We start from the raw sequence: 14717 nt of genomic DNA on the forward strand, positions 1-14717 counted from the left end.
TGGACTGACCTCAGTTTGACTTTGGCAGTGTCTTGATTATTAGCCTTGGGTTTGATATATGTATATATGTATATTCATGTATTATGAGTTCTGTTGGAGTACTTTATGTGTAAAAAAACTTTAATGATTGTTGTCTGTTGACAATACTCACGGTTTGGTATCTAAATAAAGTGGCACACAGTTGCCTTTTATATACTTATGTACCTTTATACTTCTGTTTGCCTTAAAAGTCCAAGGGGGGGCTCCTAATGCACTAGTTGCATGTTCTCTATGTCAATCTAACTAGCATATACAGCAAAATCGGATACCAGAGTTGTAATCTTAAGCCAGGCCAAGGCCAGGGCCATAAACGGAAGATCAGCAAGGAGCAAGACAGACAGGGAGAAGGTGGAAGGGATCAGACTGCAGGGCAGGGGTACAGGAATACAGGATAACAGGACGGACATGAACAGGTACAAATACAGGTTCAAGTTCACAGGTTCACAGGTCAGAGCTCAAGGACAATACCAAGGCAAGGATGTGTGAGCTTGCCGGGTATTTATATTCATCTCCTGCAATCAGGCTAAGGTGATGCCTTACTGCAGGAGATGATGTCGGCTCCACACCGCCTGGAACCACCCACTGGTGGACGCTAGTAATGCAACCCAAATATCACATAACACCGGCAGGGTAAAGTTCCCCTGACAGTTCCAGACTGCCAGGAGACACCTGCTGGTGGACATCAGTACTGCACGCCAGATGTCAGTGTTATCAACGGGTGGAACTTTTTGGGCTAAAAGCAAAACGCTATGTGTGGCGGAAAACTAACACTGCACATCACCCTGAACACACTAACCCCACCGTGATGCATGGTGGTGGCAGCATCATGTTGTGAAGATGATTTTCTTCAGCAGGGACAGGGAAGCTGGTCAGAGTTGATGGATGAAGCCAAATACAGGGCAATCTTAGAAGAAAAACTGTTAGAGTCTGCAAAAGACTTGAGACTGGGGTGGAGGTTCACCTTCCAGCCGGACAAAGACCCTAAATATACAGCCAGAGCTACAATGGAATGTTTTAGATCAGAGGTCTCCAAACTGGGATCTGAGGGCCAGATGCGGCCCCTTGCTTACCTTTATCCGGCCCTTGGTGTACTATCCCGCCCACTGATATAAGACACTATTCTGCCATCTGACACTGACAGAGCACCATTTCTCCCACTGACACTACTAATGGGACACTATTCCTCCCTATGATACCAATAATGGGGCAATATTCCACTCACTGATAGCAGGGAAATTTCCACTCTTGCTGGCCAAAATCCGGCCCTCCTAGAGTCTGAAGGACAATAAACTGGCCCATTGTTTAGAATGTTTGGAGACCACTGGTTTAGATCAAAGCATATTCATGTGTTAAAATGGCCCAGTCAAAGTCCAGACCTAAATCCAGTTAAGAATCTGTGGCAAGACGTGAACATTGCTATTCACAGGCACTTTCCATCCAATCTGACAGAGCTTGAGCTATTTTGCAAAGAAGAATGGGTAAAAATTTCACTCTAGATGTGTAAAGCTGATGGAGATATACCCAAAAAGGCTTGCAGCTTTAATTGCAGCGAATGGTGGGTCTACAAAGCATTGACTCATGGGGGCTGAATACAAATGCATGGCACACTTTTCAGATATTTATTTGTAAAAAAAAATTGAAAACCATTTATCATTTTCCTTCTACTTCACAATTATGTGCCACTTTGTAAATCAATGATACACAAACGTGTATCACCACTGCGCTAAATATTGTGAAAATAAATCCTTTAACCCCAGCTGCTACTATAAACAATATCAATAGTGTAAAAAAAAAAATGTTCTCAATTGTGGGAGAAAAAGCAGTGCTCAGATGTGTAAGGCCGCGTACACACGTGGCGGATTGTCTGGCCAACTAAGTCCGTCAGACAATCCGAGAGACAGTCCGTCATACTTTCGAATGAACGGACTTGCCCACACACGGCACTTTTTGAGCGGACTAATACGGCGGACTAAGTCCACCATACAATCCGCCCTGCTTTTCAAATGAACGGACTCGCCCACACACGCGGAGGAAAGTCCGCTCATTTCAAGCGCGTCTCCAGGTAGGCGGGGCCCGCGAAGGAGACGTCGCTGGCCCCGCCGCCTGGAATGGACTTAAAGGGGAACCCCAACTCCGAAAAAAATCGGCGTGGGGGTCCCCCCCAAGTCCACAACAGACCCTTGTCCGAGCACGCTACCCGGCCGGCCAGGAAAGGGGGGCGAGCGAGCGCCCCCCCCCCCCCCTCCTGAGCCGTACCAGGCCGCGTGCCCTCAACATGGGGGGTGCCTTGGGGAAGGGGGGCCGTGCGGCCCCCCCACCCCAAAGCACCTTGTCCCCATGTTGATGAGGACAAGGGCCTCTTCCCGACAACCCTGGCCGTTGGTTGTCGGGTTCTGCGGGCGGGGGGCTTATCGGAATCCGGGAGCCCCCTTTAATAAGGGGGCCCCGGATACCGGCCCCCACCCTATGTGAATGAGTATGGGGTACAATGTACCCCTACCCATTCACCTGTGAAAAAAAAGTACAAAAAAAACACAACACAGGGTTAAAATATTTTATTGCACAGCTCCGGGGGTCTTCTCGCCGGACTCCTCCGCTATCTTCTTGTAGCTCTTTTGCTAGCAGAGGAGTCTGGCTTTCTTCCTCCCCGCCGGCCTCTTCTCCCGACTTCGGGGGTCTTGTCCCCCTCTTCGGTTCTTCTGCCGGGCCACCGCGCCTTCTTATAGCTCTTTTACAGGCGGTGGCCCGGTCTTCTGTCGCCGCCGTCGCCACCGTCGCCTTCCGTTCTTCTTCTTCTTCTTCTCCAGGAGATGTTGCCTCGACGATCTCTCCGGCCAGAATGCCAGAGCCGCGCTGCGCGGCCACTTATATAGTGACAATGGGGCAGTGTCACATGGCTTTATGTCACATGGGTTGGTGTCACATGGTGACCCCGCCCCCTTACGATGTCATAGTCCCCATGTGACATCAACCCATGTGACCAGCCCATGTGACATATACCATGTGACACCGCCCCTTGTCCCTATATAAGTGGCCGCGCAGCGCGGCTCTGGCATTCCGGCCGGAGAGATCGTCGAGGCAACATCTCCTGGAGAAGAAGAAGAAGAACGGAAGGTGACGGCGGCGACAGAAGACCGGGCCACCGCCTGTAAAAGAGCTATAAGAAGGCGCGGTGGCCCGGCAGAAGGACCGAAGAGGGGGACAAGACCCCCGAAGTCGGGAGAAGAGGCCGGCAGGGAGGAAGAAAGCCGGACTCCTCCGCTAGCAAAAGAGCTACAAGAAGATAGCGGAGGAGTCCGGCGAGAAGACCCCCGAAGACGGAAGACCCCCGGAGCTGTGCAATAAAATATTTTAACCCGAGGAGGCGCATGCGCGGCAGCTCGATGGATGGACGCTTCCCCTGAGAGCTCCGCTCTGCTCCAGCCTGATACGCCCGCCAGAGCGAACATTAGCGGAAGAAAACCGGCCGGATCGCTCCACCGTCCGCACGAAGCGCAGGGGATCCCGTTCGTATGCCCAGCGGCTCCGCCAGACGGGATTTATCCCGTCAACTCGACCCCGGAGCTCAGGCCTCAGAACGTGCCAAGATGGCGGCCGCCATTTCCCCGCGAGGCCTACCTCAGAATCCAGGCCAATCCGCCGCGGAGATGCAAGGCTGGGACACACTAACGGAGGGACATCATCCTCAGACTGTGAGTGATAATCTGGCTCAGCCATTTCTGTCCCCTGCGTCCACAGAGTCGCTATTGAGTAGAGTGCTGGATGGGCCCCCCACCTCCCCCATGGAGGACATCATCAATACCCCTGATCACCATAGTACTCGCCCTAATACTGCCCAGCATTCCCCTCATGATCTATCTTCTCTGATGAACACCTTTTCTGAGATGTTAGCCAGAGGATTGGCCCAAACTGCTGCTCAAATTACATCCACCATTCAGGCTGATCTTCTCCATTTGGGAACCAGAATTGAAGCTATTGAATTTAAAACAGACCAAATGGCAGCTGTGGCTAATCAAAATACTGACAGGATTCAGGACCTACATGAACAACTAGACTTTGCATACTCAAAAATAGATGACCTCGAGAATAGATCTCGCAGATACAATTTTAGGCTCAGAGGCCTTCCGGAATCATTTAAAGACACAGACAAGATTGTTCGTGAGTTCATCAAAACTCTGCTCCCTGACATTCCTGACCACCGCCTGGAGCTGGACCGAGCCCATCGGGCTCTTCAATCCCCACGACAAGATGGCCTTCCTAGGGACATTGTGGTGAAACCTCATTTTTTTGGTGTAAAGGAGGAGGTCATGCGCAAAGCCAGAGTCACCGAAAACCTTTCCATCCAGGGGCATCCGATACAACTTTTTGCTGATCTTTCACCGTACACAATACAGCAACGGAGATCACTCAAGCCCCTCTTACAAGTCCTGATGCAAAAATCAATTACTTACAGATGGTCCTTTCCATTGCGCCTGAACTTCTCATTTCAGAACAAACCTTACAGCTTCTCCAACTTAGTGGAAGGGGAACGCCTCTTTCTTCCACTGGGCCTCATATCCCATTCTCCCGCTTCGACACCTGATACAAGGAACCCGACGTCGGCCAAACGTCCTCCTCCTTCTAGCCCCATCCAACCTCTATGGCAAAAGCAGCAAGCAAAACGCTCTAAAGACGGTCGTCCACCCTAAAGCGAACTCAAAAACTCTTCTTTTTGATTTTATTGAAAGGGCGTGCTCATTTTTCAGCCCTAGTTCTTCCGGTGGTTCATTTAAGTATCCTCAGAATTTTCTTTTTGTTTCTGTATTTTGTGTGTTTTTTTTTCTCAACATGTTTTAGGGCCCTCTCTTCCCATATCCCCCTGTTTTAGGCGGAATGGCTGGAGCGGCTGCACTTCGACTCCCTGTGCTTCAGAGTGAGCCCCTGATTGTTTTCCTGGGCCCACCTGGAGATCACTTTTGACCCTCCCTTGGGTAGACCCCAGGGCAGGGAGATCCTAGGGGCAAGGACGGCGGCTGTCCTACCCCACATGAGATCTTGGTTAACACCTAAGCCGCACCCTTTTTTATTTTTGGTGCTTATTGCTTTTCTTTTATCTTTTCATCTATTTAATTTACTTTTATTGTTGTTTGCTTCACATAATTTTGTGATTTTCTTTTTTCTCTTTTTTCACTTTTTTGCTAATCCAGAAATGAGTTACTCATACCTGATGCTTGTTCTCGCAGGATTTCATTGTCCTACTATTTGTTTGAATGACCAGACTGTCAATACTAACCTATGTTTTTTTTCTCTTATAGTTTCTTTTTCCTTCCTCTTCTCCTTCTTCTTTCGTGTCGGTGGGACACCCTGCACTGCGGTTGCTGACCACCAGATGTTCCCTGTTCACCCGAGGTCTGCACCTTTTGAGCTCTCCCGTTCCCTACTATTAGTTTCGGTAAGGTCTATAATGTTGATGTTGCGTGTTGCTCCCCTTCTGATCAATGCATTCTGACACTACTAATCTGGTCCCACTAAAGATTGCCTCTCATAATGTCCAAGGGATGAACTCGCCTGTTAAACGGCGCAAATTGTTCAACCACTACAGTTCCCAGGGACTTGACATACTCCTTCTACAGGAAACCCATTTCCCATCTTCTTATAACCCTCCCTTCATGCATGGCTCATACCCTCAGTTTTTTTTATCCAATGCACAGAATAAGACGAAGGGAGTAGCCATCTGTTTCAGAAAACATCTAAAATTTTCCCCTTCAGAAGTGGTGAGGGATCAATTAGGCAGATATATTTTGGTTAAAGGCACGATAGACGGCGTACACTACTCCGTAGTTTCTTACTACACCCCTAATAAAGGCCAGGCTTCCTTTTTTGCCTCCATGATGTCCTCCATCGGCCCTCAGCTGGAAGGTAAAGTTATTATGGGTGGTGACACGAATATTCCTTTCGATCACTCTCTGGATAAATCAGGCTCTGGCAGCCCTAATATACGGAGGCCCCCAAAGCAAAGTACCAAAATAGCCTCTTCTCTTCGGGCCCTGGGCCTGGTGGACATTTGGAGGGAATTAAACCCAAGATCTAAAGATTATACACACTACTCTGCCCCTCATCGCCTCTATTCTAGGATAGATCATATATTTATTCAATCACAAAACATTCCTGAGGCTCAGAAAGCAGTCATCAGGGACACCTCCCTTTCCGATCACTCCCTAGTTGTTCTTTTTCTACTCCGTTCTCATAACTATCCCAAGCATTTCACCTGGAGGCTTAATGAAAGCATTTTAAGTGATCCGGCACAATGTGAAATCCTTGCGCACGAAATTTTAGAATATTTCCGCATCAATAATACTGCATCTATATCCCCAGACACCCTCTGGGCCGCCCATAAGGCGGTGATTAGGGGGAAAATTATTCAGATCACCTCACGACTAAAGAGAGAGAGAGCAGCGGTTATTTCCGACCTCCAAAGGTCATTTCAAGCACTCAGTAAATCTCATAAACGAAACCCCACCAAGGTTTCTTTGGAATCCCTTGAATCCACTCGGGTAGCCTTAAATCTAGCTTTAACCACGGAGGCTGAAAAACAGCTTCGCTGGTCTGGTGCCCGTTTTTATTTCCAAAAAGATAAGATTGGTACTAAATTGGTGGCGAAATTGTCTCCTAAACCTCGATCTGTTCACTTCCCTAGGATACGCATGCCAACTGGAGATCTTACCCAAAACCCGTACAAGATTATGAAAGCATTTCAGGAATACTACACCTCCCTTTATAAAAATGACACTATTGACTCTCCTACTCACATAGTTGATTTTCTGAGTAATCTTCCTCTTCCGAAACTCTCTAAGGAACACTCTGATATCATGGATAGCCCGGTTACGGAGGCGGAAGTTATTCAGGTTATTAAACAGCTTAAAACACAATCAGCTCCAGGCCCTGATGGCTTCTCGGTAGCATACTATAAAAAATTTTCAACTCCACTCATCCCATATATGGTCCGATTTTTCAACCATATTAGATCCGAATCTCCCCTGGATGGAGCCCTGAACCTGGCCTATGTCTCAGTCATTCCCAAACCGGGCAAAGATGCATCTTTAGTATCTAATTATCGCCCGATCTCTTTAATAAATAACGATCTCAAAATCTTGACGAAAGTTTTAGCCAATAGGCTCTCTTCTTATATAGCACTTTACATCCACAAAGACCAGGTGGGCTTCATCCCGGGGAGACAGGGACCAGACCAAATTCGGAGAGCAATTGATATTATTTCCCTCCTCAATTCACAATGGGACGGTGGCCCTCAGCAAGCAGGCTACCTCCTCTCCATTGACCTACAAAAGGCATTCGACACAGTAACCTGGCCCTATCTTTTTAAGGTCCTGGAGCACTGGGGTTTTGGCCCACGATTTTTGGGGATCTTGCGAGCTTTGTACTCGAACCCCTTTGCCCGGGTTCGTTTGCAAGGCTGTTATTCTGACCCTTTCCCCATTGAAAAAGGGACAAGACAAGGTTGCCCACTTTCCCCCATCCTTTTCGCTATCGCCATTGAGACATTGGCCATAGCGATCAGGCATAACCCTAACATTAAAGGTGTCCTTTGCGGAGGACAAGAACACAAATGCGCACTATTTGCGGATGATATCCTCATGTTCGTTACGTCCCCACTAATCTCTACGCCCAATATACTCTCCCTGCTTGACCAGTTTAGTAGAATTTCAGGTCTCCATGTTAATGTCTCCAAATCCATAGCCTTAAATATCACGGTCCCTCCTGAGTTACTACAGAATATTCAGAACCACTTTCCAATTCATTGGTGCGCGTCACATTTCCCATACCTAGGAATTAACCTCACGCCGAAATTCGAAACCCTTTTCTCTGCGAACTTCCCAGCTGCCTTTAAATCACTCACTGCTGACCTGTCCTCCTGGTCCAAATTCGAGCTTTCTTGGCTAGGACGCATTAATTCTATAAAAATGACTTTCCTCCCACGTATCCTATACCTATTTAGGGCTCTCCCTATCCCAATTTGCAAATCGCAGTTACATAAAATCCAATCCAGCATATTACAATTTATCTGGGGCTCCAAAGGTAGGAGATGCTCTAAACATATCTTATATCGTCTTAAATCTCAAGGGGGACTTGCCCTACCTAATATATGGTGGTACTATCAAGCAGCGAGGCTAGCCCAGTTTTCCATTGTCTATACTAGGGGTACCAAACCTGACTGGGTTGCTATGGAGAGACAAGCAGTCCCTAGACACACGTTAGACTACCTCATCGGAGTTCCAACCAAAATGAGACCTCCAATTTTAGCCCCCACTCTCTCTCACTCCTTGTCCCTGTGTGACCTTTTGTATAAAAATTCAGCCCTGATCTCTCCATGGCGCCCACTGACGCATATCTTTCATAACCCTAAATTCCCTCCTGGATTGAATATTTTAGCTTTCAAATGGTGGCTCAATAAAGGCTTATTTAGAATAGGGAATTATTTCACCCCCTCAGGTCCCTTCTCCCTTTCCTACTGCCGCAAAAAACTGGAAATGCCAAATGAGGAGAGGTTCCGCTTTTCACAGATCTCACACTTCCTCCATTCTTTATGGCCGGATAAATCAATCCCCCTTAAAGTTACAAATTATGAAACATGGTGTTCGGATGCAGTTGATCAGAGGGGAGGAATATCCATTATCTATTTATCCTTGGCCTCGGCTATGTCGAAACCTTCTTATGCCCAGGCTTGGGAGAAGGATCTAGACTTGCAATGGGAGAGCGACAAATGGTTCTCCTGCCTCCAACGGTCCTATAAGGGCATTATGAATGTGTCTCTGATTGAAGCTAGTCTCAAAATTCTTCTTAGATGGTACAGAGTTCCCTACCTTATTGCAAAAATTTATCCTGACGCATCTCCGTTATGTTTTCGTCAATGTAATCATATTGGTACCCTACTCCACACCTGGTGGTCATGCCCACGCTTGAGGGGCCTTTGGAATAAGACCTTTGCTCTGCTACGCAAACTTACACATGCCCAGATCCCCCAAACGCCAGATGTTGCATTATTAAACCCCAAAATTGAAGGCATTTCCAAATATTCTCAAGCGCTGATCTTCTTCATCCTCTTAGGCATGAGAATTACAATAGCTGCCCACTGGAAAAAAACGACAGTTTCGTTCTCTGCGGTGAAAAATAAAGTTTCCTGGATCATGACACAGGAGAAAATAGTCAGTACCATACAAGACAAGAAGCGTAGGTTTGAGCTTATATGGGAACCCTGGGCCAAATATTGCCACATCCCACTTTACCCGGGTTATTCTTTCTCTAATTGATGGTTCTTTTGGGTGTCCCACCTTCTCTCGGTTTCTCTCCTCTTTCTCTTTTCTCCTTTCTTCTACTTCTTACCTTTTTCTTACTTTAGCTTACTTTCCCCTGCTCTCTTTACTTTATTGATATCTTTAGCTTTCTTCTATTCTTGCTAATGTCTGGTCTATACCGGTTTGGTTTTGGTTTTAACATGGTTAGTAACATAGTTGATCAGGTGGGAGGGGAGGTATATCCCTCTACCTCCTTCCTCCATTGTTACTTGGTTTTCGGTGTTGGGGCTTTTACATACTTAGTTATGCTACACTTTCTGTGGAAATAATTAAATAAGATGACCCCCCGTCCTGTTGGCTGGGGAGTCACTGGAGGTCCCTTCTACTTTGTTTCCCACACTGGGGTGGAGCCTTGATAGCTAGCGGGGGGGGGGGATGGGCGGGGGGAGTCCCCGGTCGCAGCAAGTTCCCGTAAGGGGCGGCTGGGGAGTTCCCTTGCTCTTTGCTCTTCCGTGCTGCATTACAGGTGGGTGGGGAAGGTTATTTCTCCCCTGGATGTTCCACCTCCTTGCTCCCCTTCACCCTGTTCTTTTGTATGATCTGTTATCTCGCTTTTATGTTATGGGATCTGACGAAAATCCAGCTCAGACAGCTTATTTTCACTCCCACTCTAGCCTCATACGTGTACTGTTTTTTTTTTTTTCCTTATGTTTGTTTCTTCTTGACAAACTGAGTAACATTTTTGGCCTTATGGCTGGTTAGTTATATTTCTGTAACTTGTTTCGCTCATCGAATTCATCCTGTACATTGATGTTTCTATTGCTTTGTACTGCTGTAATCAAAAAAATAAAAAACTTTTGAAAGAAAAATATTTTAACCCTGTGTTGTGTTTTTTTTGTACTTTTTTTCACAGGTGAATGGGTAGGGGTACATTGTACCCCATACTCATTCACATAGGGTGGGGGGCCTGTATCCGGGGCCCCCTTATTAAAGGGGGCTCCCGGATTCCGATAAGCCCCCCGCCCGCAGACCCCGACAACCAACGGCCAGGGTTGTCGGGAAGAGGCCCTTGTCCTCATCAACATGGGGACAAGGTGCTTTGGGGTGGGGAGGCCGCACGGCCCCCCTTCCCCAAGGCACCCCCCATGTTGAGGGCACGCGGCCTGGTACGGCTCAGGAGGGGGGGGGGGCGCTCGCTCGCCCCCCTTTCCTGGCCGGCCGGGTAGCGTGCTCGGACAAGGGTCTGTTGTGGACTTGGGGGGGACCACCACGCCGATTTTTTTCGGCGTTGGGGTTCCCCTTTAAGTCCATACCAGGCGGCGGGGCCAGCGACGTCTCCGTTGCGGGCCCCGCCTACCTGGATACCCGCTCGAAATGAGCGGACTTTTCTCCTGGCGGGAAAAGTCCGCACATTTCAAAAGTAGGGCGGACTGGCACACACACGGGCGGACTGTCCGCTGAAATGCGAGTCCGACGGACAGTCTTTCCAACATTCCGAAAGACTTAGTCCGCCAGACTGTCCGCTGAAAAAGTCCGCTCAAGCCCACACACGAGCGGACTGTCCGCTGAAATGTGTTTCGGCGGACTAAGTTGGGCAGACAGTCCGCCCGTGTGTACGCGGCCTTACTCTGCAAATAACACACAGCATTAAGTGCAAAATTTCTAAATACCATTGCCCATAAACTAGTGCACTGTGAAAAGCAAATGACTAAAATGTAACAAAGTGAGTCATTAGGCATTCAGTATAGTGAATTGTAAAAACTCATATACAAAGTAACAACCCTATATAAATAATGACCAAAAAACTAAATAATTAAATAATACAAATATATAGTGCAGTGTCCATCCCCCATCAATCAAAGTCCATCAGAGTGAAACTTTTTCAATAAAGTCTATAAGTGATGATCCAAAAAGGAAGAAACCAGAAATATAAAGTGATGACCAGTAGGGATGGCTGAACTGTTCGCCCGGCGGTCGTTTTGCTGCAAATTTTGCGTGTTCGTGATTCGCCCGATCAGCAGACTATTGCCGCTGTTCGCCCGGAGGACATATGTGTTTACAGTGTGAAAGAACTTTGACCCATGATGACACATCCATCATGGGGTGCAGGACAGCCAATTGAGACATTTCAGCACATGGACAATTGGACATTCCCCCTACCTTATAAATAGACCTGATCTGGCGGCCATTTTACATTCTGTCTTATGTCATTATAGGGAGAGGTTGCTGTGTGGAGCAGGGAGAGACTGTAGTGACACAAATCGCTAGCTATTAGGTCCACAAAAGTCCTTTTAAGGACTGGTATGGTATAGGTGTAGTACAGTATATAGGATTCAGTGCACTGCTGTGCTGGTGATTGCAGCAGCCTGTCTTTTGTCAGTGCAGGGATGGACAGGATGCTGTGTGCAGCAGGGACAGTCAGTTTAATCACTAGCTATTACTATTCGATTCACAAGGGTCCTTTTAAGGACTGGTATAGGTGTACAGTATATAGGGTTCAGTGCACTGCTGTGCTGGTGATTGCAGCAGCCTGTCTTTTGTCAGTGCAGGGAGGAACAGGGTGCTGTGTGCAGCAGGGACAGTCAGTTTAATCACTAGCTATTACTATTAGGTCCACAAAGGTCCTTTTAAGACTGGTATAGGTGTACAGTATATAGGGTTGTACACGTATAATATACTTTCTTCCAAATATAGAAAGAATATTATACTTGACTGCTGCCCTATTCTGCAGCAGTCCTTTATCAGTGTAGGGACTGAGGAACAGTCTGCAAATCACTAGCTACTAGGTCCACAAAGGTCCTTGTAAGGACTGGTATAGGTGTACAATATATAGGGTGCTGGTGCAGGGCTGTGCTGCAGATTATTGCCCTATCCTGCAGAAGTCCTTTATCAGTGTAGGGACTGAGGTACAGTCTGCAAATCACTAGCTGCTAGGTCCACAAAGGTCCTTGTAAGGACTGGTATAGGTGTACAATATATAGGGTGCTGGTGCACTGCTGCAGATTACTGCCCTATTCTGCAGCAGTCCTTTATCAGTGTAGGGACTGAGGTACAGTCTGCAAATCACTAGCTACTAGGTCCACAAAGGTCCTTGTAAGGACTGGTATAGGTGTACAATATATAGGGTGCTGGTGCAGGGCTGTGCTGCAGATTACTGCCCTATTCTGCAGCAGTCCTTTATCAGTGTAGTGCCTGAGGGACAGTCTGCAAATCACTAGCTACTAGGTCCACAAAGGTCCTTGTAAGGACTGGTATAGGTGTACAATATATAGGGTGCTGGTGCACTGCTGCAGATTACTTCCCTATTCTGTAGCAATCCTTTATCAGTGTAGGGACTGAGGTACAGTCTGCAAATCACTGGCTACTAGGTCCATAAAGGTCCTTGTAAGGACTGGTATAGGTGTACAATATAAAGGGTTGTGGTGCACTGCTGCTGACTGCTGCCCTATTCTGCAGCAGTCCTTTATCAGTGTAGGGACTGAGGGACAGTCTGCAAATCACTAGCTACTAGGTCCACAAAGGTTCTTGTAAGGACTGATATAGGTGCACAATAAATAGGGTTGTGGTGCACTGCTGCTGACTGCTGCCCTATTCTGCAGCAGTCCTTTATTAGTGTAGGGACTGAGGTAAAGTCTGCAAATCACTAGCTACTAGGTCCACAAAGGTCCTTGTAAGGACTGGTATACGTGTACAATATATAGGGTTGTGGTGCACTGCTGCTGACTGCTGCCCTATTCTGCAGCAGTCCTTTATCAGTGTAGGGACTGAGGGACAGTCTGCAAATCACTAGCTATTAGGTCCACAAAGGTCCTTGTAAGGACTGGTATAGGTGTACTATTTGGTGTGCAGTACATAGGTGTGTAATACACGTATAAAATACTTGCACATATAGAAAGCATAGTATAGTGCATTTCCACTGTGCAGCATTATGACTGCTGAGCGGTTCTGCAGCGATACTACAAAGAGTGACAAAGGCAATAAAAAAAAAAAGTATTATAACTGGTGTGATAGACCAGTGGCCCCCAAAAACAACAGATTGAAGCGGGGTATTATATACCTTCTTCCACATACATACTGCACTTCTCTAGAGACTTTTGTCACAGGGTCATTTAAAAAATGACAGGCAGAGGAAGAGGCAGGCCCTTCCGCAGGGGTGGTAGGGGTAGGGCAGGAGCAACAGACTTGAGCCAAAGTGGCAAATTGCAGAAGGTGCGTGCGAATACGTCAAAGGACGCACCAGACTTGGTTGAGTGGCTCATTCAGCCTTATTCTTCTCCACCCTCCTCATCCTCTCGATCTGCACCCTCTTCTTCACTCTCTGCTATGTGCACCCCCAAAGACACTACCACCAACACCACCACCACCATATACCTTCCGCTAGAGTCACAGGAATTGTTTTCTGATCCATATCAAGACATTTCCAATGCATAGCCACTCTTGGCATTGGATCAGGAAGAAGAGGTAGCAACAACCACCGCTCAGCAGTCTGACGACAGTACCCAGATCAGCCCAAGGAGGAGGTTTGTCCCCGCTGTTGCTGCCTACTCCGAGATCTCTAATTATAGCGGTGGGGAAGGTGACGTCGATGATGATGTGTCTAGTGATGCCACGTGGGTGCCCACAAGAGAGGAAGAGGAGGGGAGTTCAGAGGGAGATATGGACCAGCAGATAGGGAGGAGAAGCAGGAAGAACCTAGATTGCACAGGAGGGACAAAGCAGAATGCGAATGTATCAGGAGCAAGGCATCAACCATGTATGTTCACATCTGGCGCTCCCAGGACGCCGGCACTTGGCTCCGCAGTGTGGGCTTTTTTTAACGTGTCCGCTAATGACAATAGTGTTGCCATCTGCAAGCTTTGCAGTCAACGCATAAAGCGTGGTAAGCCCAACACTCACCTAGGGACGACCACCTTAAGAAGGCACATGAGCTGCCATCACCGAGCCCAGTGGGAGCAACGGAGCACACAAAGCCACACTCCAGGCTCTCACCGTCCAGCCTCGTCTTCTACTTCTCCTTCTCCTCTCTCCTCACATTTTTCCTCCACTCCACATTCCATCATGCCAAGCTCACGTTTTTCTGCAAAAAGGCAGGCTTCTGTGGGCCAAATGTTCAAGCGTAAAAAAAATGATGATGCCGGATAACCCTCTTGCCCAACGGTTAACAGCTGGCTTGTCAGAACTGATAGCCCGCCAACTACTGCCATATAAACTGGTGGACTCGGAGGCCTTTCGAAAATTTGTGGCCATTGGAACACCACAATGGAAGGTCCCAGGAAGGAAGTATTTCTCACAGAGGGGCATCCCAGGGCTATATGGCCATGTTCAGCGGCAAGTGAATGCATCTCTGGCACACAGTGTCGGTGCCAAGATACATCTGACCACAGACAT

Source organism: Lithobates pipiens, unplaced genomic scaffold, assembly GCF_037356315.1.
Source record: "Lithobates pipiens isolate NorthernLeopardFrog02 unplaced genomic scaffold, aLitPip1_a1.2 Scaffold_22, whole genome shotgun sequence".
In the NCBI taxonomy this organism is placed as follows: domain Eukaryota; kingdom Metazoa; phylum Chordata; class Amphibia; order Anura; family Ranidae; genus Lithobates; species Lithobates pipiens.